This window comes from Dromiciops gliroides, chromosome 4, assembly GCF_019393635.1.
Source record: "Dromiciops gliroides isolate mDroGli1 chromosome 4, mDroGli1.pri, whole genome shotgun sequence".
Lineage (NCBI taxonomy): Eukaryota > Metazoa > Chordata > Mammalia > Microbiotheria > Microbiotheriidae > Dromiciops > Dromiciops gliroides.
This window is the reverse complement of record NC_057864.1, coordinates 68,346,485-68,370,695: the sequence shown is the minus strand read 5'-3', so window position 1 is coordinate 68,370,695 and position 24,211 is coordinate 68,346,485. Positions and strand designations below refer to the sequence as shown.

At 38.6% G+C, this 24,211-nt stretch overlaps 1 pseudogene; it reads left to right on the top strand.

Moving 5' to 3' along the window:
* Positions 1 to 4,616: 4,616 nt before the first annotated feature.
* Positions 4,617 to 24,211, top strand: part of LOC122754609 — a 108,554-nt pseudogene continuing 88,959 nt past the window's right edge.

Here is a 24,211-nt window from a genome sequence, read left to right as displayed (position 1 = left end):
GATTTCCTTTTTGGTTCTGAAATGTTTGTCTTTTTGATGACCATTAAGTTCATAAAGAAATAGAAAAAAAATTTTAAAAGGAAAGTAGGGAGGCATGAGGTCATGCAGGATGTTGAATGTCAGGCTATGTGGTTTGTACTTTCTTTGGTAAGCAATAGAGAACAATTTTGAGAAGAGGAGTGAAATGAGCAATGTTTTAAGGAAACATAATTAGGCAGTACCATGAAGGGGGACAGAATGGAAGAAAGAAGATAAATTTTTCATTATTATAACAATCTGGGAAGCTTATAACTCATGTGCCATCCTTGTCCTCTAAGCCAACTTTATAAGTGAGAACTATGGGACTGTTGCACTCTCTGACCTATTATACTAACGCAAAGATTGAGCCACCTGGACCAGAAGGGGAACAGCTCTCATAGTCAGTCATACCTGGGGTTTCCCTTCTATTTTTTCCTTAACCACAAATATAGGTTGGTATCCCTAAGTCAGCTATATGGTTCTCTGGCCTATTTGGCACTTCCCACAAAACTCCAAGCTCTGGACTTTCTGGCAGTTTTTATCTACCCCAATGACAATGCCACATCTGTCAATAGTAAAGGAGTTCTCATTCTTTTCACATCTAGTACTTCCTGATTTACTGAAAGACCAAAGATCAACTATACAGCTTCCCTTAAAACAGCTCAAATTTGATAGGCACTATATTTTCTGGCAGCAGCTACCACTGTGGAGAGAGTTGTAATCTTGTATTGTATGGAGTAAAATTTTAAAGGGAGATAATTCCAGTCTTTTTTATTATGAATCAATCATTCTTTTTTTAAAGTTTGTACTATGCTATGTGCAAGTTACTGTACTAGGCAAAAACAAAACAAAACAAACAAACAAACAAAAAAACCCAGACAAAGAACTCACCAACTGGAAAATGGCTGAACAAATTGTGACATATAAATATGGAATGTAAACACCTTAAGGACAGGGATTATCTCTCTCTTTTCTTTTTTTTTTTTTTTTGTGGGGCAATGAGGGTTAAGTGACTTGCCCAGGGTCACACAGCTAGTGTCAAGTGTCTGAAGCCAGATTTGAACTCAGGTCCTTCTGAATCCAGGGCTGGTGCTTTATCCACTGCACTACCTAGCTGCCTCATTATCTCATTTTTGTATTTGCATTTCCAGAATTTAGCACATCAACTGACACAAAGTAAGCAATTAACTAATGTTTAAAGTTGATTGGTTGACTGAATATAAGGAAATATTTTTATTATAAGAAATGCCAAATTTGATAAATTCAGAAAAATGTATAAACTGAGTATCTATTAAGCAAATCTAGAAAAATACATATATATATATGTATATATATATATATATATATACTAAAATTTAAATGGAAATAGATATAAAGATCAGTCCAGATTCAGATTCATTACAATGACCATTTATGGTCCTGAAGATCAAATAATTAAATACACCACTCTTCTGTTGAAAGAGATGGGGAGGGTCAGCGAGGTGGCGCAGTGGATAAAGTACAGACCCTGGATCCAGGAGGACCTGAGTTCAAATCCAACCTCAGACACTTTGCCATTTGACACTTACCAGCTGTGTGACCCTGGGCAAGTCACTTAACCTTCATTGCCCCACCTCCCCCCCCCCTAAAAACAAATAGAAGAAGAAGAAGAAAGAGATGGGGAGTAAAGGAGCAAAATGTGATGTCTATCTCCTTAGAAAGGGTTTTTCCCTATATAATACTAATTAGTCCTCACAACAACGTCAGAAATAAATAGAGTAAGTATTGCTAACTCCATTTTATTGATGAGAAAACTAAGACTTGAAAAGACTAAGGGACTTGCTGGAGGCCACCCGGTTCAGTTCAATGGTCTCAATTAAAAAAAAAAAATTATTCACTCCAAATAGTAAATCATTTTTAAAACACTCCCCTACTCTGCCCATAGTTAGGGGGCTGACCAATGAGAAACCAGTCTTTAGGGCATGTGCTATATGTCTTGATTAGTAACAATCCACATGAAGGCTTGATGAGCCTATTTTCAAGCCTGGGGCCACTTTTCCCCACTGACTACTTCATGTCTGCTTATTGTATAGGGACAAAAAAGGTATTTAATTAACTGCCAAAATGGAAATGAATGTGCACATGAAGTTCTATCAGACAGTCTCTCTCTTCCTCAACAATTTTCCAAGAGGAAGAACTGCTGGAATTCTCTGAGCAGGGGAAAGAGCATCTCCCATTCCCTGCACTCTAGCAGTTTTTCAATTGCCTTCTGTGACCCAGCATACAAGATTAAATGGGGACTAGGAAGTAGCCCCAGAGAAAGAGTTACATGCATGTATTTGTTTATTTGTAAATTATAGACATATGTCACTAAACTAACAATTATGTGCATTATAGTAAAATGTTATAATATTATTAGTGGTCACTGTGGTGACCAAAAGTAGAAATGAAAAAGGATATGGTAAAGAGGAAATAACACTTGATCCTAGAATCAATAAAAGTCACAGAAGTTTACTAACTAGGAGACTGACCTATCAGACATTAGGAAAATTACTTGGCAGTGTCTGGAGGATGAATTGAAGAGGAAACCAATTGAGAGGTTACTACAATAGGCTACAAAACATTATAAAGGCCTGTGTAAGTGGAGAAAAAAGGAACAGATTTTAAACTGTTGTGAAGAGGTAGAAATGACAAGGTTTAGCAACTGACTGTCTAAGTGGCATGAGAGAGAATAAAAAGTCAAAGATGACACAAGAGTTATGAGCCCGTGTGACTGAAGAGATGATCATGCCTTAGACAGTAATAGGAAATGATGGAAGAAGGGTGAGTTTAGGGTGAAAATAATGTAATAATATCTGGATGAAGATCACAATTCATCCCTGCCTTCACCTCCTGCTGTGCTACTTACTCTGTCTCACCCAAAATGAAAAGGAGAGAAGCAATGCTCTCTTATAAAATGTAGTTTTATTTTTTAGTTAACAAAAACAGATTTTTCTCGCCCTCCTACTGTACCCCTTATAACAAATATGCATAGTTAAATAAAACTAATTCCCAGGGGATTTTTACTATTAAAAAAAAAAAAGTTTCAATCTGTACCCTGAAGTCCCAGGGACAACCAGAGTCCTAAACTCAATGGCAGCAGCCAAGCCCAGCAAGGGGCCAGCCCAGCTTAGCAAGACATTAACTAACCCATAAGTGATGTCACACCCAGAAGTGAACTTGGCAGGGGCGACAAGAAGAGCAAAAAAGACTCCCAGACTCATGTGTTTCAGTACTATCAACACTCCCTCAAGAGGTAGAGAGCATGTTTCTCTTTTTTTCTTCTCTTTTCTCTCTCTCTCTCTCTTTTTTAATTTTTGCAGGGAAATGAGGCTTAAGTGACTTGCCCAGGGTCACACAGCTAGTAAGTCTCAAGTGTCTGAGGTCAGATTTGAATTCAGGTCCTCCTGAATCCAGGGCTTTATCTACTGCACCACCTAGCTGCCCCCTAGGGAGCATGTTTCATCATTAGCCCTTTGGAATAGTGTTTGGTCATTGTGTGATCGGTTATTAAGTCTTTTGGAGGCACAGCTCCCAAACATGACTCCCAAATATGACTTCCAAAAAATGTCCACACATTGCCATGATGGGGTTTAGGAGTCAAGGGGGTTTGGACAAGGCATTTTCCCAGTGGCATTAGCATAGGTACTCTTATGGGTACCCAGGTATAAGATTATAACTGAGAGGTTCTGATTTCATGCAATGGAGGGAGACAACTGGGGTGAGGTCATGCTGAAGACAAGTCCCATAACATCATGGGAAGGGTGGCATGGGGTTCATCCTCCCAGTTTCTGATTGGTTGATCACACACCCCTTAAATTCAGGCTTCAGCCTCTTAGGGGGCTTTGGAGACTACTGGCTTAGTACATGATGGAAATCTCATGTTCTGACTCCACACTCCTGCTGTTTCCATAGCATAGTTCCTTAAGAAATTTACATTCTATTTGGGGAGAAAAGATAAGATGGATCTGTGATCTCATCAATATGGGTACTTACTACAGAGATCACAACCTCTCCTCACACCTATGTTCCAAAATGTATAGGGTGCTTGACTTAGAGTCAGGAAGACCCCAGTCAAAATCTTGCCTCAGATACTTACTAGCTGAGTAACCCTGAACAACTTTACTTTTTTCTGCCTCCGTTTCCTTAAATGTAAAATGAGGAGAATCTTCTCGCCTGCCTTCCAGGGTTGGGAGAATCAAATGAGATAATATTTTTTAAATGATTACATAGTGCCTGGTACATGATAGGTATTTATTAAATACTTTCTCCCTTTTCTTCTCTTCCCTCTTTGATCCTACGCAATTCTGTCATGTCCTTTCATAAACCTCGCATAAAAGACATATTGCACTTTTAGGATGCCACTGTCTGATTCTCCTACTATCTTAAAACCAATGTCGCATACAGGTTATCCATCTATTGTTTCTCCTTATCATTTATATAGTATAACAGAAGCTCAAAATTCAAATAAGCTACAAAGCTTACCAAGTTGAATTTTTATCTTGAAAACTGCTGAGAGCTTACCTCCCTTGCCTGCGCTACAGGCTGCAGGAGGCGGCGGTGGCAGCTCGGGATCAGACATGGCGGCGGATGTGAACCTGTAAGTGGATCTGCTTCTTGCCCCAGCCCTCGTCACCGGGCATCCGAGGCAGAGCCCAGATTTGCCTACTGGTTGGGAAGAAGCATATACGGGTTTTTTGTTTGTTTGTTTGTTTGTTTGTTGTTTTTGAAGCATATACGTTTGAAAAAGCAAGATATTATATAAATCGAAGCTCTAGGGTTTCCTAAATACAACGTCATCACTTACAAATACATAGTTCTTCAATGAGTGTTTTACAGCCTGTTCACACCCACCATGCACGTCTCCATTGCCTTTTGGGGGAGATTCAATTTCTAATTCTTTGAAGACTGTGGTATCCCATGATGTATGCCCTTTCTGGAGATCCTACTGCTAGGCATATACCAAGAGGTCAGGGATTAAAAAAAGAAAGGTCCTATATACACCAAAATATTTATGGCTGTTCTTTTTGTAGTAGCCAAGAACTAGAAACAAAATAGATGTCCATCAATTATCTAAACAAATTGTAGTATCTCACTGTAATAAAAAATTATTGCACTATAAGAAATGACAAACATGAGTGAAATAGAATACTAGGAAGCATGGGAAGACTGAACTGATGAAAAGTGAAGGAGAAAAAAGAAAACACATAACTAGAATAATTAAATGAAAAAGCATCACCATTAAAAAACCCAAGTCTGAATGCTATGAAATTTTAATGATCAAGCTTGGCCTCTTAGAAGACATATGCAAGTGCCCTTCTCCTTTTGGGGGGGGCAGGGTGGGTGGGAGCGGGGGTCTGGAATGTTGCACATGACTTTGGATTTGATCATTGTGTTGGTTAGTTCTGCTGGTCTTTTCTCCCTCTATTTAAAATGTCTGTTATAAAGAGTGGGCTCTTTGGGGAGCGAGGAAATATGAAGGTGACAAAAATAAAATATATCAATAAAATGTAAATAAAAAGATGATGATAGTTCTTTAAAAAAAAAAAAAGAAAACTGCTGACAAACAAGGGCTAATACTTCTTGTGTTAGTATTCCACTTTTGAGTGTCCTTAATATAAAGTTTTTCCTTGTAAATCCTCAAATGGATCTGTGATTTCACTTATTTGGAATTTCCCCCCAATAATACAGATTGTGGTTTGGTACAATGGAAAGGTAGTATGATATTGTGTAAATGATATTATGCTCTGGAGTCAAAGGACCTTGGTTCAAATATCACCTTTGACATTTACTGCCTGTGTGATCTTGGAAAAGTCAGTTAACCTTCTTGGACTTTGTTTTCCCCATGTGTTAAATGAGAAAGGTTGGCTTAGATCAAAGGTTCCTAAAATATGGGTCGAGACCCCAGAAGGGGTCGTGTAACTCAATGTGGGGGTGGAGAAAAATTTGGCAACAGTAAATGGTTATGGATACCTGTTTTATATACCTATATACTCATGATTGATTAAAAATTTCTCAGGCAAAAAGAGGTCATGAGTGGGAAAAGTTTAAGAATTCCTGAATTAGATGACCTCTGAGGTCCCATCTAGTTCTAGATCTACGATCCTATAAATTTTGCATGCATGCCTGTCCTGAATGTCTCTTATCCATGTCTTCCCATAAGTTCAAAAAAGGGAGGTCTGCCCAATGTGAAGAAGTCTTCATTATTTCCTCCTGACATCATGAAATTACCAGCAGAACATTCTGGTATTGACTCTAAATCAGCTTCTCTCTATAGTCCACCCATTGCTCCTACTTCTGACTACTGGAGCCAAACAAAACAAATTTAACAACTTTTCCACATGATAGGCCATTCAAATGAGCTATGATGTTCAAAGTTTTCTTTTTGCCAGACTAAACATCCATGGTCCTGTAACCAATCCCTGCATGGCATGGTCTCTAGTCCTCTCACCATCTTGATTAGTCTCATCTGGTCTTGCTTCAGTTTGCCAATTTATCCTTCCCAAACTGTAGCCCCAGAAGTGCAGACCATACTCTAGATGTGGGGTGGTAAAGGCAGACTACATCAGTCCAGTAGTATACCTCTTTTGTTTTGGACACTATGCTCTGTAAATGAGTCTTTTTTTTGCAGGGTAATTAGGGTGAAGTGACTTGCCCAGGGTCACACAGCTAGTAAGTGTCAAGTGTCTGAGGCTGGATTTGAACTCAGGTCCTCCTGAATCCAAGGCCAGTGCTTTATTCACTGTGCCACCTAGCTGCCCCGTAAATGAGTCTTAATATCACATTAGCTCTTTTGGCTACCATGTTGCTTAGTATGATATTGGAGTTCACCAAAATGAACAGACCTTTTTTTTTTCCTTTTTAATAAACTGTTTCCTAGATGCACCAAATTTGTCTTGAATTTATGTTGTTGATTTTTATACCATAAGGATAAGAGTATAGGATTTTATTCCTATTCTTATTAAATTTCATCATTCTAGTCTGTTGAGATATTTTGGGAGCCTGATTCTGCCATTCATCAGATAAGCTATTCCTTCAAGTTTTGTATCATCTGAAAATTTGATATGCCTCCTTTAAAGTTGTTGATAAACATTTTGAATAGCCTAGGACCGAGGATAAATCCCCAAGACACCCCATTAGACACCTTCTTCCAAAATGGTACCTACCATTAGAAATCCATTATATCCATAGTCATCAAATGGTAGATTTTCTGAAATGCTTTAAGGGGATATGGGTAGGATCACAGTATCATAGAATCATAGATTTAGAGCTAGAAGGGAACTTAGGGGTCATCAAGTTCAACTCCCTCATTTTACATATGAGGAAACTGAGGCCTAGAGAGGTTGAGTTGATACCTTTTAATGCTTAGTGTCTTCCCTCTGTTAATTATTGACAATTTATCATTTGTATATCATTTGTACATAGTTTTTTGTATGTTGACTTCTCCATTAGATTATAAGCTCCTTGAAAGTATGAGCTGTCTTTTGCCTTTCTTTGTATACCCAGTGCCTAGCACAGTGCTTGGTACATAGTAGCTCTTTTGAAAATGCTTGTTGAGTAACTCCTTTGACTTGCCCAAGGCCACATTAGTAAGTCTAAGGTGAGATTTGAAACAAGATCTTCCTGAGTCCAATTCCATCACTTCACCCACATGAGTCAGAGTCAGGAAGGAAGCATTGAATGAATTGAGCCAATTAGAGGATCCAGGACACAATCCCATGACTGAAGGTTGGATTTAAAGCAGGGTCAGAATTGGGTTTCAGAACAAGGTCTATTTGCTATTAAGCTGCTAATTTTATTTTTCCTTCGCTATTGATACTGGAAATCCTAGCTAATAGAGAAGTTGTTGTATAAATGAGAAATCTCCTGATCACATAGTGCTACACTATATTATATGGTCTAATATTATAATGTAGAATATTAAATGGTCTATGATATTACTCCAATCTAATAGTCTAATAATCCTAACAATAAAGAAAATAAATTTAGTGTGGCATGGTCTATTCTTTCTTTTTCAATTTGTCTTTTATATTTTACACCACAATTACTTTTTCATATACTACCATCACACCCCTACTTTGAACCCTCTTCTGTGACAAAAAGAAAATCAACTAGCAAAGCCAACTGACACAGTGACCATGCATCAGACAGTATGACTTATTTTTGGTGAAGCCATAGTAACTCTTAGTGATCATTGCTTTCTTTGTGAATGTTCACAAATCATCCATTTAGAATAGGACTAGATCATTCTCTTTTGAAATCAAGCTTGTCCATGAAAACTTGAAGAAGTCTTTTATGCTATCTCATGTAATCATCATCAGAAACATGATATAGATATGGATGGAAATCCAACATGTGGTTTTTCATTTTCCTTTGAACATCCAGCATTTTTTTTCCCTTGGATCACAATATTTCATGATTCACAGCCTCATGATGCCACATGAAGATTAATACTGTTAAAAAGATGGATTTTTAAAAAATTACAGTGAGTAGATTTTGGATTAATGAAAGTACTAAATAATTTCCTAAATGCAATTTTTTTTTGCAGGGCAATGAGGGTTAAGTGACTTGCCCAAGGTCACACAGCTAGTAAGTGTCGAGTGTCTGAGGCTGGATTTGAACTCAGGTCCTTCTGAATTCAGGGCCGATATTTTATCTACTGTGCCACCTAGCTGCCCCCCTAAATGCAATTCTGCCTTATCTCTTATTACTCAACCTTTATCCTAATTCACATATGTATATGAGTGTGTATGTATGTATGTGTGTATATTTGCACACACATATGCAGTGTAAAGAATTAATTGTTATTTGAGGTTTTTATGACCCGATCTTTTGGCTAGAATTTTAAAAACCCTGGCACACAGCACGCACACTGGCCTGGGGCTCAGGCACAGCTCCTCCTCCACAAACAGCACAGTGCTCCACCCATTGGTTGTAGCTGTTGCCATGGTGCTGGCACCCCACATCATCACTACTCGCCAATGCCTACATGGACCTGGCAAAATTATAATGACTGGAAGCCCAGTGAGAGCAGTCATGTGACTGTCAGTCAGGGCTGCCAGCCAATTGGCTTGGGGCTGTGTGTGGTCAGTCTGGGGTCTACTGGGAAGAAGAAAGGAGGAGATTCACCATTCAAGCTTAAAGTTGGAAGGTGACAAGATGCAGCCATGTGTGTTCTCAGCTGATTCCTGGGTGGTGGTGTTTATTCAGGTTGTATCATTTCCCTTCCCCCATTTTATTTCCTTTCCCTTAATTCTACTGATCTTGCTTGTGTTTTTTAAGTTTGTTCTTGTTAATAAATCCTCTTCTGTTTTTGAGGGAGGCTGTTGGTCTCCTTCCTTGCCCCAATATTGTGGTGAGCCACATAGCTAACACTCCCCAATTAAAAATTGGTCCTTATGGCAGAGAGAAAAAGAAAGACACAGATACATAGAGAGACATAGAGAGGGAGACCCCATAACTCAATCAGCTACTACAGGAATAGATTATTATAAATATTACTCTATTATAAATAGCCTAAACAGCTTGTGTCTTTTTTCCCCACTTTGTTTTTCCAATATCAATTCTTAAACTTGTCTCTTTTGAATAATTGTAAAATTCACTCAGGATGCTATGTAGTTTTCCAAGCCTTAACATAATTTATGCAATATAATGTGTATTATCTATGAATTAAAAATCATTTAGAAAACCTCACCATATATAATATATAATTATATGTAATAGGAAATCCTTCCTAGTTTGAATTCTGTATGGAATGTAATCCTTGACACTGTTGAATACCAGGGGCCAAATATCTCTCTGTTTTATACCCCACTTGATGTTAAAGTTAAGACTATTATTGATCAAAATTATTTCTATAGCTGTAGAATCAAAGCATGAGAGTCAAAGGGGACCTCATTGAGTCCAATCCATGTACACACACACACACACACACACACACACACACAATAATCAGTATACTATATCTGTCAAATCGTGGTCTATTCTCTTCTTGAAGACCTCCAAGGGAAGGGAACTTATCATCTCTCACTTTTGGAGACATCTGCTTTAGAATTGTGCTTTACAATTGTGTAAAATGAGAGAGTTGAACTTGATGACCCCTAAGTTCCCTTCTAGCTCTAAATTTATGATTCTATGACATTGTGATCCTACCCATATCTCCTTAAAGCATTTCAGAAAATATCCCATTTGATGACTGTGGACATAATGGACTTCTATGACCTACAAAATAGTACAATTCTAAATGTATTTGCAACTAGTTGAATGACTAGTCCCAAAGAATAGACATTAATTGACCAAAGTCAAACATTTCTCTTATTACTATCAACAAGCAAAGGGCATAAAGGGCATTTCTTAGTTAGCTATGCCACTAACAATATTGTTTGTTTTAGAAAATTGTCTGCTAAACCCTGCTTGTTCCCTTTTCATATTTTCATCAAGGTTACCCTTGAAACACATGTAGGGGAAAAAATTAAATACAAAATTAAAATTAAATAAAAATTAAAAAGGGAACACATGTAGATCATAAGGCTATTACAGAAATGAGAAAGTCAGAATATGAGTTAGTAGCTTCTGATTGTAGTTTGAAGATAAAAGCATTATCCATTATCTTTTAATTTTTTTAAATGTTCTCGTCTTTCAGGTATGTCGAAAATTCCTGGGTACCTTTAAGATTCCATCATCTCCTGTGTGGATTTATTTTCTATATGTATTTACTTAGGTCCGGTCATATTTCCTAACTTTATCTTATATGGCATATCTGGCACTGAGTTGGTAGAGTTCGAATGTGGTAGTTCTGCTGTTTTCACCAAGAAGAATGGATCAACATAGAAACCCCATCAGATCAGTTCCATTTGGCATCTGTCCTTGTTCTCCTCCTGGATTCATCTACAAATGCTTTGGAGATGATCTAGTTTAGATAGAATTCCCACCAAGCTCTCTGCATCAGAGGTTGGTACATAAATTGCAGTTTCCTTCATGGTGGTCTGCTTATGCTCAATCCTGACCACTGAAAGGCAAATTGACCCAGAGTTCCAGGAAATGATTTTTTTAATTAAAGTTTCTTTTTTTTTCAATTAAGAAGGATTCAATTTCTTTCCCTCCCACCTTCCCCTTCACTGAAAAATTTTTTAAAAAGAGAAAGCCCTTGTAACAAATATACAGTCAAACACAATAAATTCCTATCTTGGTCATTTCCAAAAAATGTATGTATCATTTTGCATATTCAGTCCATCACCTTTCTTTCAGGAGGATTTTCTTTCTTCTGGTATGAAACTGAACCACCTTTTTCTTCTTTCTTTTGCTTATCCAAATGGAACCTGTGACACATTGTTTCATTTAGCAACAGCTTAATGTTAATGTGTGGTCTAAGAACTGCCTCACTTCCTATAACTCTTCCACCATCATGTCAAAAGTAGGATGGTATTCCAGAGGACTGAGGACCATTTTGCATTTTCTGTTCTTTTATTTATGACTGTGACTTAGGGGGGGAAATAATCACTTGGTACTTAACATTCTGATGATAAGCTTTTCCATGCTTAGCCTTATCTTGGGTCATCAGACATATTAGCAATTATGTTGCTGCTGCTGCTCTTCTTCTTCATCATCATCATCTTTTCTTTTTCTTCTTCCTCTCCCTCCTCTTCATCTTCTTTTCTTCTTCTTTCTTTCCTTCTTTTCTTTTTCCTTCATCACATGTTGTTGTTGTTGTTGTTGTTGTTGTTGTTGTTGTTGTTGTTGTTGTTGTTGTTGTTGTTGTTGTTCTTCTTCTTCTTCTTCTTCTTCTTCTTCTTCTTCTTCTTCTTCTTCTTCTTCTTCTTCTTCTTCCCAACAACATTATACGGGTAATGTCTTGACTTGCATGTGAATTAGATTTAAGTGAGACAGATCTGTACAAAGTTATCAGCTTCACTCCCTCTAGGTCCATATTCACATCCTGTCTATATTGGTAGAAACTGACAAAGCTTGCATACTATTGAAATGGCCTGTGAAAATTTTATATATAATGCCTTCTTTGAAACATTATAGTAGCATTTTTGTGGAAAAAAGAGAGATCCATATTTTTAAAAACCTTACTACCTGTCCATATACAATCAGATGGTTAATATAGATAATAAATGCTATAGCCTTGGGGGCAGCTAGGTGGCACTGTGGATAGAGCACTGACCCTGGATTTAGGAGGACCTGAGTTCAAATCTGACCTCAGACACTTAACACTTACTAGCTGTGTGACCCTGGGCAAGTCACTTAACCCCAATTGCCCTGCAAAAAAAAAAGAAAGAAAGAAAGAAAGAAAGAAAGAAAGAAAGAAAGAAAGAAAGAAAGAAAGAAAGAAAGAAAGAAAGAAAGAAAAGAAAAAGAAAGTGCTATAGCCTTCAAAAGAGGGAATAATCATTCTGTAATAAGGGAGTCATGCCATCACATGGCAAAAGGGATATGATCTGGGCATTGAAGGTAGGGTAGGACTAAGAATGGGTATAAGGATATGATGAGAGAAATGGAGAAGAGGTACATAATGAGTATAACTATCTGGATCCTATAAATAATCAGGACCCTTGTGGCATTTGGTTGTCAATGACCCTGAAATAATCCAGAGTTTTCCAAACACTCTGCCACTAGTTTGACCCTCATCTACTTGAGCACACCTCATATTTTTCAGAACTAGAATATATTAAATGCGTGTTATAGTCCACGCACTGTATTAGGCACTGAAGATATAGAGACCAAAAAATGAAGCAATTCCTGGCCTCAAGAAGCTTAAAATCTATTGGAAGAAAACAAAATGAATCAATTAATCAATAACCATTTCTCAAACACCTACATGCAAAGAAAGCACTATGCTGCTAAACACTAGCAACACATAGACACACACACACACACACACACACACACACACACACACACACAAGTAAAACAGTCCCAGCTCTCAAAGAAACTTAAATTATAAGAGGGGGAGACAAAATATGTAGGAGGTCTCTTCCCTTCTATGTTGATTGGTCAGTGGTTGTTGTTGGTGGTTATGGTGGTAGTAAGAATAATGGGTTCATTCTCTCCAGTGGTTGTTTCCTTAGATAATGGCTCTGGGGACCAGGCTAGAAGCAATAATGTTAGTATGGGGGTAGAGGGTAGAGGGTGAATGGTGATTTTCAGGGGTCTTAGTCTCATGGTTTCTAAACCGTCGGTTAAGCTGACATGCTTGCCTGGTAGGTACATAGAAGTTGGTTGGCAGATAATAGAGAGAGGTAGCCCCTTCTCCACATGTATATGAAAAAAATACAAAATAATTTCCAGGAAAAAGGGTACTAACAACTTGAGAGATTAAGATAAGTTTCCTATAAAAACTACCACTTTGAGCTTGGTTTGAAGAAAGCTAAGAATTTGATGGAGATGGAAGTGAGAAGAGAATGTATACCAGGCATGGGGGATAGTCTGTGAAAAAGCATAAAGATGGAAGATGGAAAGTTGGGGACAGGGAGAAATCAGCAATTAGACCATTTGAGTTAGAATATAGAATGAATAAAGAAGATAAATATGCACTAAATCTAGAAAAGACTTTAAAAATCCCATAGCCTAGGGGCAGCTAGGTGGCACAGTGGATAAAGCACTAGCCTTGGATTCAGGAGGACCTGAGTTCAAATCTGGCCTCAGACACTTGACACTTACTAGCTGTGTGACCTTGGGCAAGTCACTTAACCCTCATTGCCCCACCAAAAAAAAAAAATAATACATGCTAAAAATCCCATAGCCTACTTGCTTTTGCCCTTCAGTCAGTCAACAAACACTTATTAAGTACCTACTATGTGCCAAGCATTGGTCTTACAAAAATAGGCGAAAGATAGTCCCAATCCTCAAGAAGCTTATAGTTTACTGGAGAAGACAACAAATAAATAAATATGTGCAAATAAACCATGTGTAGGATAAAAGGGAAATAATTAAGAGGGGGAAGGTGTAAGAATTAAGAGAATCATGGAAGGATTCATATGTCGAAGATACGCTTTTATCTAGGACTTAAAGGAAACCAGGAAAGCCTTGAAGCCTCCTGGAGGCAAGAGGGACTTCCTGGAGCAAGAGAAGTGACAAGTTAGACCCATAAAGAGGCTGGATTAGCAAGGGGAAAGACTGTGGGCAGGAATACCGATTAAAATGCTGTTTTACCGCAAAAAAAAAAAAAAAAATTCAAAAAAGGGAGCAGCTAGGTGGCACCATGGATAAAGCACTAGCCTTGGATTCAGGAGTACCTGAGTTCAAATCCGGCCTCAGACACTTGATACTTACTAGCTGTGTGACCCCGGGCAAGTCACTTAACCCTCACTGCCCCGCAAAAAAAAAAAAAAAAATATTCAAAATGCTGTTTCAGTAGTCTGGGTGAGAGGACATGAAAGCTGAAATTAGAGAACTGTCTGTGTGAGTAGAGAAAAGGAGGTAGATATGAGAGAGATTGTAAAGGGAGAAGAAATAATTGAGGATGACTTCCAGGTTGTGCTCTCAACAGAAACAAAAATTGGGGAGAGAAATACCTTCTGAAACTGAGCACAGGTCAATGCAATCCCTGCCAGTCACCCCACAAATCCATTAACCCACTTCAGGTTTAAGCTGAGGCATCATATACAGTTGCCTTGGCTCACTTCATGGCAGGGAGCCACACTTACTCTAGAAAGAGATTGATCCAAACCTGAGGGGGAATCCAAATTCTTTTGATGCCTCTCAGGGTTTGGACCCAATAGCCTAGAATAACAATCCATTCAATCCCAGAGCCCACCTTGTCTCTCTCCTAAATCCTACCTATTTTCCACCCCTTATGCAGGTCTCCAGTACCACAATGAGGCAAACACTTCCCCTCCCATGCTCCTGTTGGCTTCAAGCCCCAATCTTGACTCAAATTGCCACAAGTCTCTCCTTTTAAGAGACAGTTTGACACAATGCAAAAACCATTAGACATTGAATCAGATGACTTCTGTTTGAGTCCCCATCTCGAGATTTCTCAACTCTTTGCCTATAGGCTAGACACTTAACTCCTTTAAGCCTTGGTTTCCTCATCTCTAAAATGGGAATAATCGTATGGGCTATTAGTCTAGCCCTCAGGGTTGTTGTGAACCTCTTGCTAACCTTCAATAATTATTTGAATGTAAGCTATTATGTTATTAAAGTAGCAGCCAAAGAAGAGAAATCCCACAAGACTCCAACACCCAGTCTGGCTCCAGCTCTGTAGAAAAGAAAGAAGCAGAAGACCCCTGAACCAAGCATCCACTTGGGGCTGTAAGCTGAGCCAGAGAGATGGCATCTATTCTGTTCTAACCAAAAGCTAAAAAAATAATAATAGCAGATGAAGGTCATGACCAGAGACTGTAAACTATATATAGTGGCTCTTAGGAGAGAAGTCACTTGGGAAGAGTTGGTGCAAAGTTAATAAACATCATTATTCTTCTTGGAATTATCACATTCTCCTCCTCCTCCTCCTCCTCCTCCCCTCTCCCATCCCCCCCCCCACCATTTTTTGCCTCTATTTTGGTTTCTCATTTTCCTTGTTTCTGTCACATTTCCATTTGGGGGTTGAATTTTTCTCTTTATTTTCATTTCTCCTCCCTGAAGGGACCTGAAATGTCCCTTTGGGAACAACATTCTTGATGCAGTTCTGTTCTCTTTTCTCCTGTCTGGACTTGCCAAATAGCCTGCAGACAGCCTTATTTCTCTGACTGATCTCTCCTGACCTTATCATCCCCTCCCCATTGGGTTTGTTGTCTGTGCTATTTCCATCTTTCAGGGCTGAAGCTAGGTGAAGGGCTTGGGTGGGTTTGGAATAGGACTGCAGAGAAACTGAGGCACAGGGAGCTGAAGCATCTGCTCCAGGCTATAGAAGCAGGGCAGTAGGGTAAGCCAGGACAAAACCTGTGTCTTCTGACCCTTAATGCTAGGTTCACCCATAGGTAAAATGCAAATTTGTGTAATATCCAAAGTTTGTCTTAAGCAGGGGTCCCATACTCCTCCCCAACATCCATTTGTGGGAAATACCATGACCTCGAGTATCTCTCTCTCTCTCTCTCCCCCCCCCTCCCTCCCTCCATCCTTAAGAAAAACTGTCCTCTGGAAAGCATCATATATGTCACTTATAATGTAGAATTATATGCTTCCTGTTCAAAAAGGCAAGAGCAGCATAGTAGATAGAGGACACACCTGAGGGTCAGGAAAACCAGGGTTCTGACTGACACATAAGAGCTGTGTGGCTATCAGCAAATCACCTCTTAGTCCCCACCTGTTAACTCTTTAAGACTGTAAGTTACAAGGAGTAGTTAGGAGATACAGTGGATAAAGCACCAGCCCTGGCTTCAGGAGAACCTGAGTTCAAATGCAGCCTCAGACACTTGACACTTACTAGCTATGTGACCCTGGGCAAGTCACTTAACCCTCATTGCCCCACAAAAAATAATAATAAATAAATAAACGAACAAACAAATAAATAGATAGATAAATAGATAGATAAAATAAAAGACTGTAAGTTACAGATGAGTTGGTGATCTGCACCAATGGAAGGAATTTCCACACTACAAAGTTCCCTCTCTGGGCTGAAATCATAGTTGTCAGTTAAAACCCCTAAGAAAAGTCTCTTTTAAAAGTGTTTGGACTAGGGGGCAGCTAGGTGGCGCAGTGGATAGAGCACCGGCCCTGGAGTCAGGAGTACCTGGGTTCAAATCCGGCCTCAGACACTTAACACTTACTAGCTGTGTGACCCTGGGCAAGTCACTTAACCCCAATTGCCTCACTAAAAAAAAAAAATGTTTGAACTATAAGTTTTATCTAAGTAGTGAAGGAGAACTTTTTTCCAAGCTAGGTCACTGAGTGGGTAAGAGTGCTAGATGTGGAGTCAGGAAGGCTTGAGTTTAAATCCCACCCCAGATACTTACCTGTGTGACCCAGGGCAAGTCACTTAATCATTCTCATCCTCAGTTTCCTCATCTATAAAATGGGAATGATAATAATAGCATCTATATCACAGGATTGTTGAAAGAAATAAATGAGATAGTATATTTAAAGTGCTGTACAACTATTAAATCTTCATATAAATTATAGCTATGATTATTATCATTCTTAGTAAAAGAATTTGGGGCATCGACCAAGAGGTTGAGGGCGAGGGGATACTAGAGAAGCATGACATCACTCCAGAGGCCTTGCTCACAAAAGGCGGTAGTGATGAGAACAAATGCATGGCAAGAACATTGCTGGGCTTAGTGAAATACAGAAAGAAAGTGAGGGGGCCACTTGCCAATGTTTGCTTGTAGTTCTGGAATTCTTACTTACGCCACTGTTTAGACTGCCTCTGATGCATCCCAGAGTATCTGATGCTGCTTCAGAACCTTTGGAGGTTGTTGTTTTTTTCCCTTTCCTGGTGAGGGCTGTGATCTCTCTCTCTCTCTCTCTCTCTCTCTCTCTCTCTCTCTCTCTCTCTCTCTCTCTCTCTCATCCTTCAGGATAAGATACATGAATTGCAAATACAATCACTCAGAGACATGCAGTCCAGAAATAGGGCTTCCCAAAGAGCATTCCACAGTAACTGAGCCTTGGAAGAAAGTTGCCAGACACACCTCTACCCACGATCCAGTTAGTGTTGGACCATCTTCCATTTATCATTCATAAATACTTGTTCACAGCTCGGGCCACTGGAGGAATTGTGTGTGTTACAGTATATGCCTAGACCCTGTGCCAGGAAAATTCATTTCTACTCTGGGGGGAAAAACACAGTGGGAGTGACTACATTTGGAAGAGAGCTGGAAACAGGTCAGGAACTACACTATTTCTTTATCAGTACTAAAAAACACCCCCTTTTTTGGCATTTAGCCTTTAGGTAAAGCCACAGAACAGAGACAGTCAAGAGAAGACTGGCTTTTGAAGGCGTGAGACCCCATAGTGCTCTCAAGGAAGCAAAGGCAGAGGAAAAATCCCCATCACAACCTGTATTTTGCTCATCAGTTCCCTTAGGGGAACTGCTGAGGTCAATCAATAAGCATTTATTATGCACTCATGTGAAAGACACTGTGTTAAATATCCAGTCTCTCAGCTAAGTAGCTGAGGCCTCAGCTTCAGCACCTGAGGCCTCATCGTCCTGGAACATCTAACCATCCCTTCAGCCTTCTTATCCGGGAACATCCCTTTGGAAGATCCATTCCCTTCACTCTTTGGTGAGTTCCTCCTGTAACATACATTTTGTAGATGGGGCCACGTCCCCTCCTGGCCCCATGCTAGGTACAACCCCTCCCCCAACTTTTCAGCTCTGTTTTGTGTGTTTTCCCTTAAAAGATAAGTTTCTTCATCTGGAAGAACAAAAGGTCAAGAATATCAAGGGAATTAGTGAAAAAACGTAAAGGAAGGTAGCCTAGCCATACCAAATCTAAAATTGAATTATAAGGTGACAATCATCATAACTATTTGGTATTGGCTAAGAAATAGAGTGATGGATCAGTGGAATAGGTTAGGCACACAAAACACAGTAGTAAATGAATATAGCAATCTCCTGTTAGATAAACACAAAGGCTCTAGCCTCAGGGATAAAAACTCACTATTTGACAAAAACTTCTGGAAAACTGGAAAACAGTATGGCATAAACTAGGCATAGACCAACATCTTATGCTATATGTGAAAGTAAAGTCAAAATGGGCACATGATCTAGACACAAAAGGTGATACCATAGATAAATTAGGAGAGGAAGGAATAGTTTACATCTCAGATCTATGGAAAGGGGAAGAATGTATGACCCAAGATGAGATAGAGAACATTATGAAATGCAAAAGTGATCATTTTTATTACATTAAATTCAAAAGGTTTTGCACAAACAAAACCAACGCAACCAAGATTAAAAGGAAAGCAGAAAGCTTGCAAACAATTTTTACAGCCAATATTTCTGATAAAGGCCTCATTTCTAAAATATATAGAGAACTGAATCAAATTTATAAGAATACAAGTCATTCCCTAATTGAAAAATGATTAAATGATGTGAACAGGCAGTTTTCAGATGAAGAAATTGAAGCTATCTACAGCCAGAATAAAAAAATTTCTCAATCACTACTGATTAGAGAAATACAAATTAAAACTACTATGAGGTACCACCTCACACCTTTCAGATTAGCCAATATGACAAAAAAGGAAAATGATAAATGTTGGAGAAGATGTGGGTAAATTGGAACACTAATGCATTGTTGGTGGAGTTGTGAACTGATCCAAACATTCTGGAGAGCAATATGGAACCATGCTCAAAAAGCTATAAAACTGTGCATAGCCTTTGACTCAGAAATATCACTACTAGGTCTGTATCCCAAAGAACATAAAAAGGGGAAAGGACCCACATGTACAAAAATATTTATAGCTGCTCTTGTTGTGGTGGCAAAGAATTGGAAATTGAGGGGATGCCCATCAATTGGGGAATGGCTAAACAAGTTATGTTATATGTATGTGATGAAATACTATTCTGCTGTAAGAAATGATGAGCAGGCAGATTTCAGAAAACCTGAAAAAACTTACCATAAACTGATGCTGAGTGAAATGAGCAGAACCAAGAGAACATTGTACATAGTAAAAACAGCACTGTATAATGATTAACTGTGATATCTCTTCTCAGCAATACAATCATCCAAGACAATGCCAAAAGACTCATGATGGAAAATGCTCTCCACCTCCAGAAAAAGAACTATGGAGTCTGAATGCAGACTGAAGCATACAATTTTCACTTTTGTTGTTGTTTTGTTTATTCTTTCTTGTGGTTTTTTTCCTTTTGTTCTGACTCTTCTCTCACAACATGACTAATGTGGAAATGTGTTGAACATGATTGTAACGTATCTTATATATCCAATTGCTTGCTAGGTTTAGGAGGGGTGAGGGAAGGGAGGGAGAGAGGAAAATGTGAAACTCAAAATCTTACAGAAATTAATGTTGAAAACTATCTTTATATGTAGTTGGTAAAAATAAAATACTATCTAAAATATTTTTAAAAACAAAATATTAAAAAAGAAGATAATCTCCTTGAGGGCAGGGACCATCTTTCTTTTTATTTTTTTAATTTTGCTTGAATTCTTATCCCCATATTTCCAGAGCCTAGCAAAGTGCCTGGTATGTAGTAAATACTTAATAAATACTTTTTTCCTTCCTTTCTCTTTCTTCCTTCTCCTCTTTCCTTCTTTCCTTCCTTCCTTCCTTTTTTCTTCCTTCTTCCTTATTTCCTTCTACATTTTTCCCTCCCTTACTTCCTTCTTCCTTCCTTTCTTCTTTCCTTCCTTTTTTTTCTTTCTTTCCTTCCTTTCTGGAAGTATAAAGAAAGGTAAAACAATGTCTGCCCTGAAGAAAGTTACATTCTATTCTAATAGGAAAGACAATATGGAAATTATTAGGCATATACACGACATTTAGAGTAGATGAAAGGTAGTCTCATAGGAGAAGCCTGAATAAAGTGAGATTTGAGCTGAGTTTTGAAAGAATCCAGGTAAACTAAAAGTAAAAACAAAGAGGCCTATCTTTCCAGCTGATGCAAAGGTATGGCTTTGGGTAATAGAGCATCATATGCGAGGAACAGCAAATAGGCCAATGAATCGGGATCATAGAGTGTTTGGAGAGGAGTAAAGTATAAGAATGCTGGAAAGGTAGGAAGGAGCCAGGTTACAAGTTGCTGAAACTCTTGAAAAGAGTGTTTTAAAAGAAAATTAACCCAATGGTAGACATGAGAGCCCAAGAGAAGGGGTTGGAAGGAGAGCAAAGTTATTCATATACCCTGATCAAAAGAAAGAAAGGTATTTCAATCTCTATCAGGGGAGGTCATTCTATTTGCTGAGGTGCAATGTTATTTCCATAACAATGTTCAGAGAATAGGGAGGGAGCAGGGGGACAACTACCTAGCCAGCTATATTAGTTTGATTCAACCTTGGCTTTCAATGGGAAATTCAACATCAGAACCAGATTCTTCTCATATCTGAAAGAGAAAGAGGGAGAGGGAAATGAGAAAATAAAAACAGAATATAGACATAAAGCATAGCATTTAGAACACAATGGTTAAAAACTATTAAATCCAGAGGTCACCAAGGTTAACCTCCTCACTTTATAGATGAGGGAATTGAGACTCAGAAAGGTAAAGAATTTGCCCAAAGTCTCAGAGCTATTGAATGGCAGAACTAGGACTTAATTCCAGGCTTTCCAATGCTCATTACAGAGGTATTTATATTATACCTCAATGGCTCTTAATATGTTGTACTCAGGCTGCTAGGTGGCACAGTAGATATAGTGCCAGACCTGGAGTCAGGAAGACTCATCTTCCCGAGTTCAAATCCAGCCTAAGATATTTACTAGCTAGGTGACTTTGGAAAAGTCACTTAGCTTTCTTTACCTATGTTTCTTCATCTATAAAATGAGTTGAAGAAGGAAATGGCAAACTACTCCTGTATCTTTGACAAGAAAACTCCAAATGGAATCACAAGGAAGGAGTCAGACACAACTGGAAAACGAGTCAGTGACAACAACAAATACTGGACTCAAATCATCAAGCTGCAATTCAATTCAATTTAATGTGGCCAGAATTAAGATTTAGGTTTGCATTGAATTAAAAGTTTGGGGTACTGCTACTAAACATCTCTCTTTTAAGTCATCTCCTCTACTCCCATCACGTTTGTCATTCAGTCAATTCTCGGTTGTGTCCAACTCTTCGTGACCCCATTTGGGGTTTTTTTTGAAAAAGATACAGGAGTGGTTTGCCTCCTTCTCCAGCTCATTTTACAGATGAGGAAACTGTGGGAAACAGGGTTAAGTGACTTGCCCAGGTTCACACAGCTAGTAAGTATATGAGGTCAGATTTTAACTCAAGATGATGAGCCTTCTAGACTCTGCACTCTATCCACTTGGCCACCTAGCTTCTCTGCTCCCCACAACCCACAACCCACCCAAGTTTTCTCCTGATAACATCAAAATTTGACTCAGAGCTAAGACTTACAAAAAAAGGGTCACTGGATGACAGAATCTCAGAGTTAATAGAGATCTGAAACCCTTTACTTCAACTCACATTTGACCAAAAATCTCTTCTCTAACATACTCAACAAATGGTCATACAGACTTTTCTCAAAGACTTCCAGTGAATGAAAATGTATTGCCTTCCAAGGCAGTGCTTTCTACTTTGGGAATAACTCTAATTTTTAGGAAGCATTTACTAAAATCAAGCCCAAATCTACCTCTTTAACTTCTACTTCTTAATCCCATGTTCTCTCCTCTGGGAACAAGTCCAATTTTTTTTTCCATATTACAGCCCTAAATATCCTTAAGCCTCCTCTACTATGGCCCTAACATTCCAGATTCCTTCAATTTCTCATATGTCATGACGTTAAGCCCATTCTACATCCTGGTCTTACTGCTGCTCTTAATGCTTTCCAATTTATCAACATCATCTGTAAAATGTGGCACCCAGAACTGAATATAGTACTTCAAATGTGATCTCACATGGGCAGAGAGCAATGGGACCAAAGCCTTCCTAGTCCCATAGCCCTTTTATAAAACACATTAACTATTTTAGCTGCTGTATCACACTATTGGCCCATCTTGAATATGAAATTCACTAAAATTGCTATACTTTTTTCAGACAAATTTTTGTTTATCCATGTCACTTCAGTTTTGAATTTCTGAAGATGATTTTAACCTAAGAATGAGTGTTCTTATTAAATTTAATTTTATTCATATGGATAAACATACTATCCTTTCAAGATAATTTTGAATCCCATATCATTCAACACATGTGCAGCCTGCAATTTGTGTCATTTACAAGTTGGACCATTATGTCATCTATACCTTTATCTTCTTCATTCATAAAAGTGGGGGCAGGACAAAAACAAAGGAAAGAGTCATTAGTTCCCACACAAACACTTGGGCTAATAAAGCATCAAATTTGTGACAGATTTTATTTAACTCCAACAAAAAGCACAAATGGCTTGCATCAAAGGACATAAGGTCTTTTTTTCTTTCTAATGACGTCTATCTCCTCAGGAATCTATTATTGTTGTTGTTGAGTTGTTTCTGTCATGTCAGACTCTTCATGACCCCATTTGGTGTTTTCTTGGCAAAGATACTGGAGTGGTTTGCCATTTCCTTCTCCAGATCATTTTATAGATGAGGAAACTGAGGCAAACAGGGTTAAGTGACTTTCCAAGGGTCACACAGCTAGTCAGTATGTGAGACTGGATTTTAACTCTAGAAGATGGGTCTTTGATGATTCTAAGCCCAGTGCTCTAGCCACTGTGCCAGCTAGCTGCCTCAATACTGTCTTTCAAATGCATAGTATGATCTTAAGTTCAATAACCCCCAACCAGAAAAAAAAAACACCCAAAGTAGAACTCTAGAAAGTCAACCACCTTCCATGAAGCTGCACAGTCTACATAACTCAAAGTACTAATGAAGGTCAAGGCCAAGGTTGCCCTCTACATTGTAGCTGTCACGTTGCTGATCTTAGTTCTATCTCCACCTTGGTCCAGGAACTCTTCCATTCAATCCAGGAGACTTAGTCTAGACATGTCAGTTGGTGACAAAGTTCTTCCATTGTTCTGTCAGAACAACTCCATTAGGACCAATTAGGGTTCCTGTAGCCCTGGGAGGAGTACAGAAGCTCCCCCAAGTTCTACCACTGTCCCAGTATACTAGCATTCTCTCCAACCCAAGCTCATGTTCTCTGTTTTCCAGCTTCTCTTTTAGGTTTAAGTCTATAACTTACATATTAATTAGCTATGATACAGCCATCCTCAATATGGCAGCATACAATCACAATTAAATATCAGAATATGTCTTAAGTCTTATCAAATATCCGATCCTTATAGTCCTACATGAACCTAAATAATAATCTATCTACAACATACAAAACAAGCAGTCATCCATTCCCAGATGAGGGAACTTTGTCCCAAGTTCTAATGGCTAGAGGGGGGTGGGGATTCCCTTTCTTTAAGCCTAAATCTGTCTCTCGATAACTTCTACCCATGGCTCTTCACTCTGACCTCTGAGTCAAAGCAAAATCAATCTAAATCCCTCTAAACCCCTCATATAATAGTCTTTATAATACTTGAAGACAGCTATCATGTTCCTTCTAATTTTTCTTTTCTCCAGGCGAAATATTAACATTCTTTCAACTAGATTTCATATGGCAGATTCTCAAGGTCCTTAACTGTCCTGATCATCC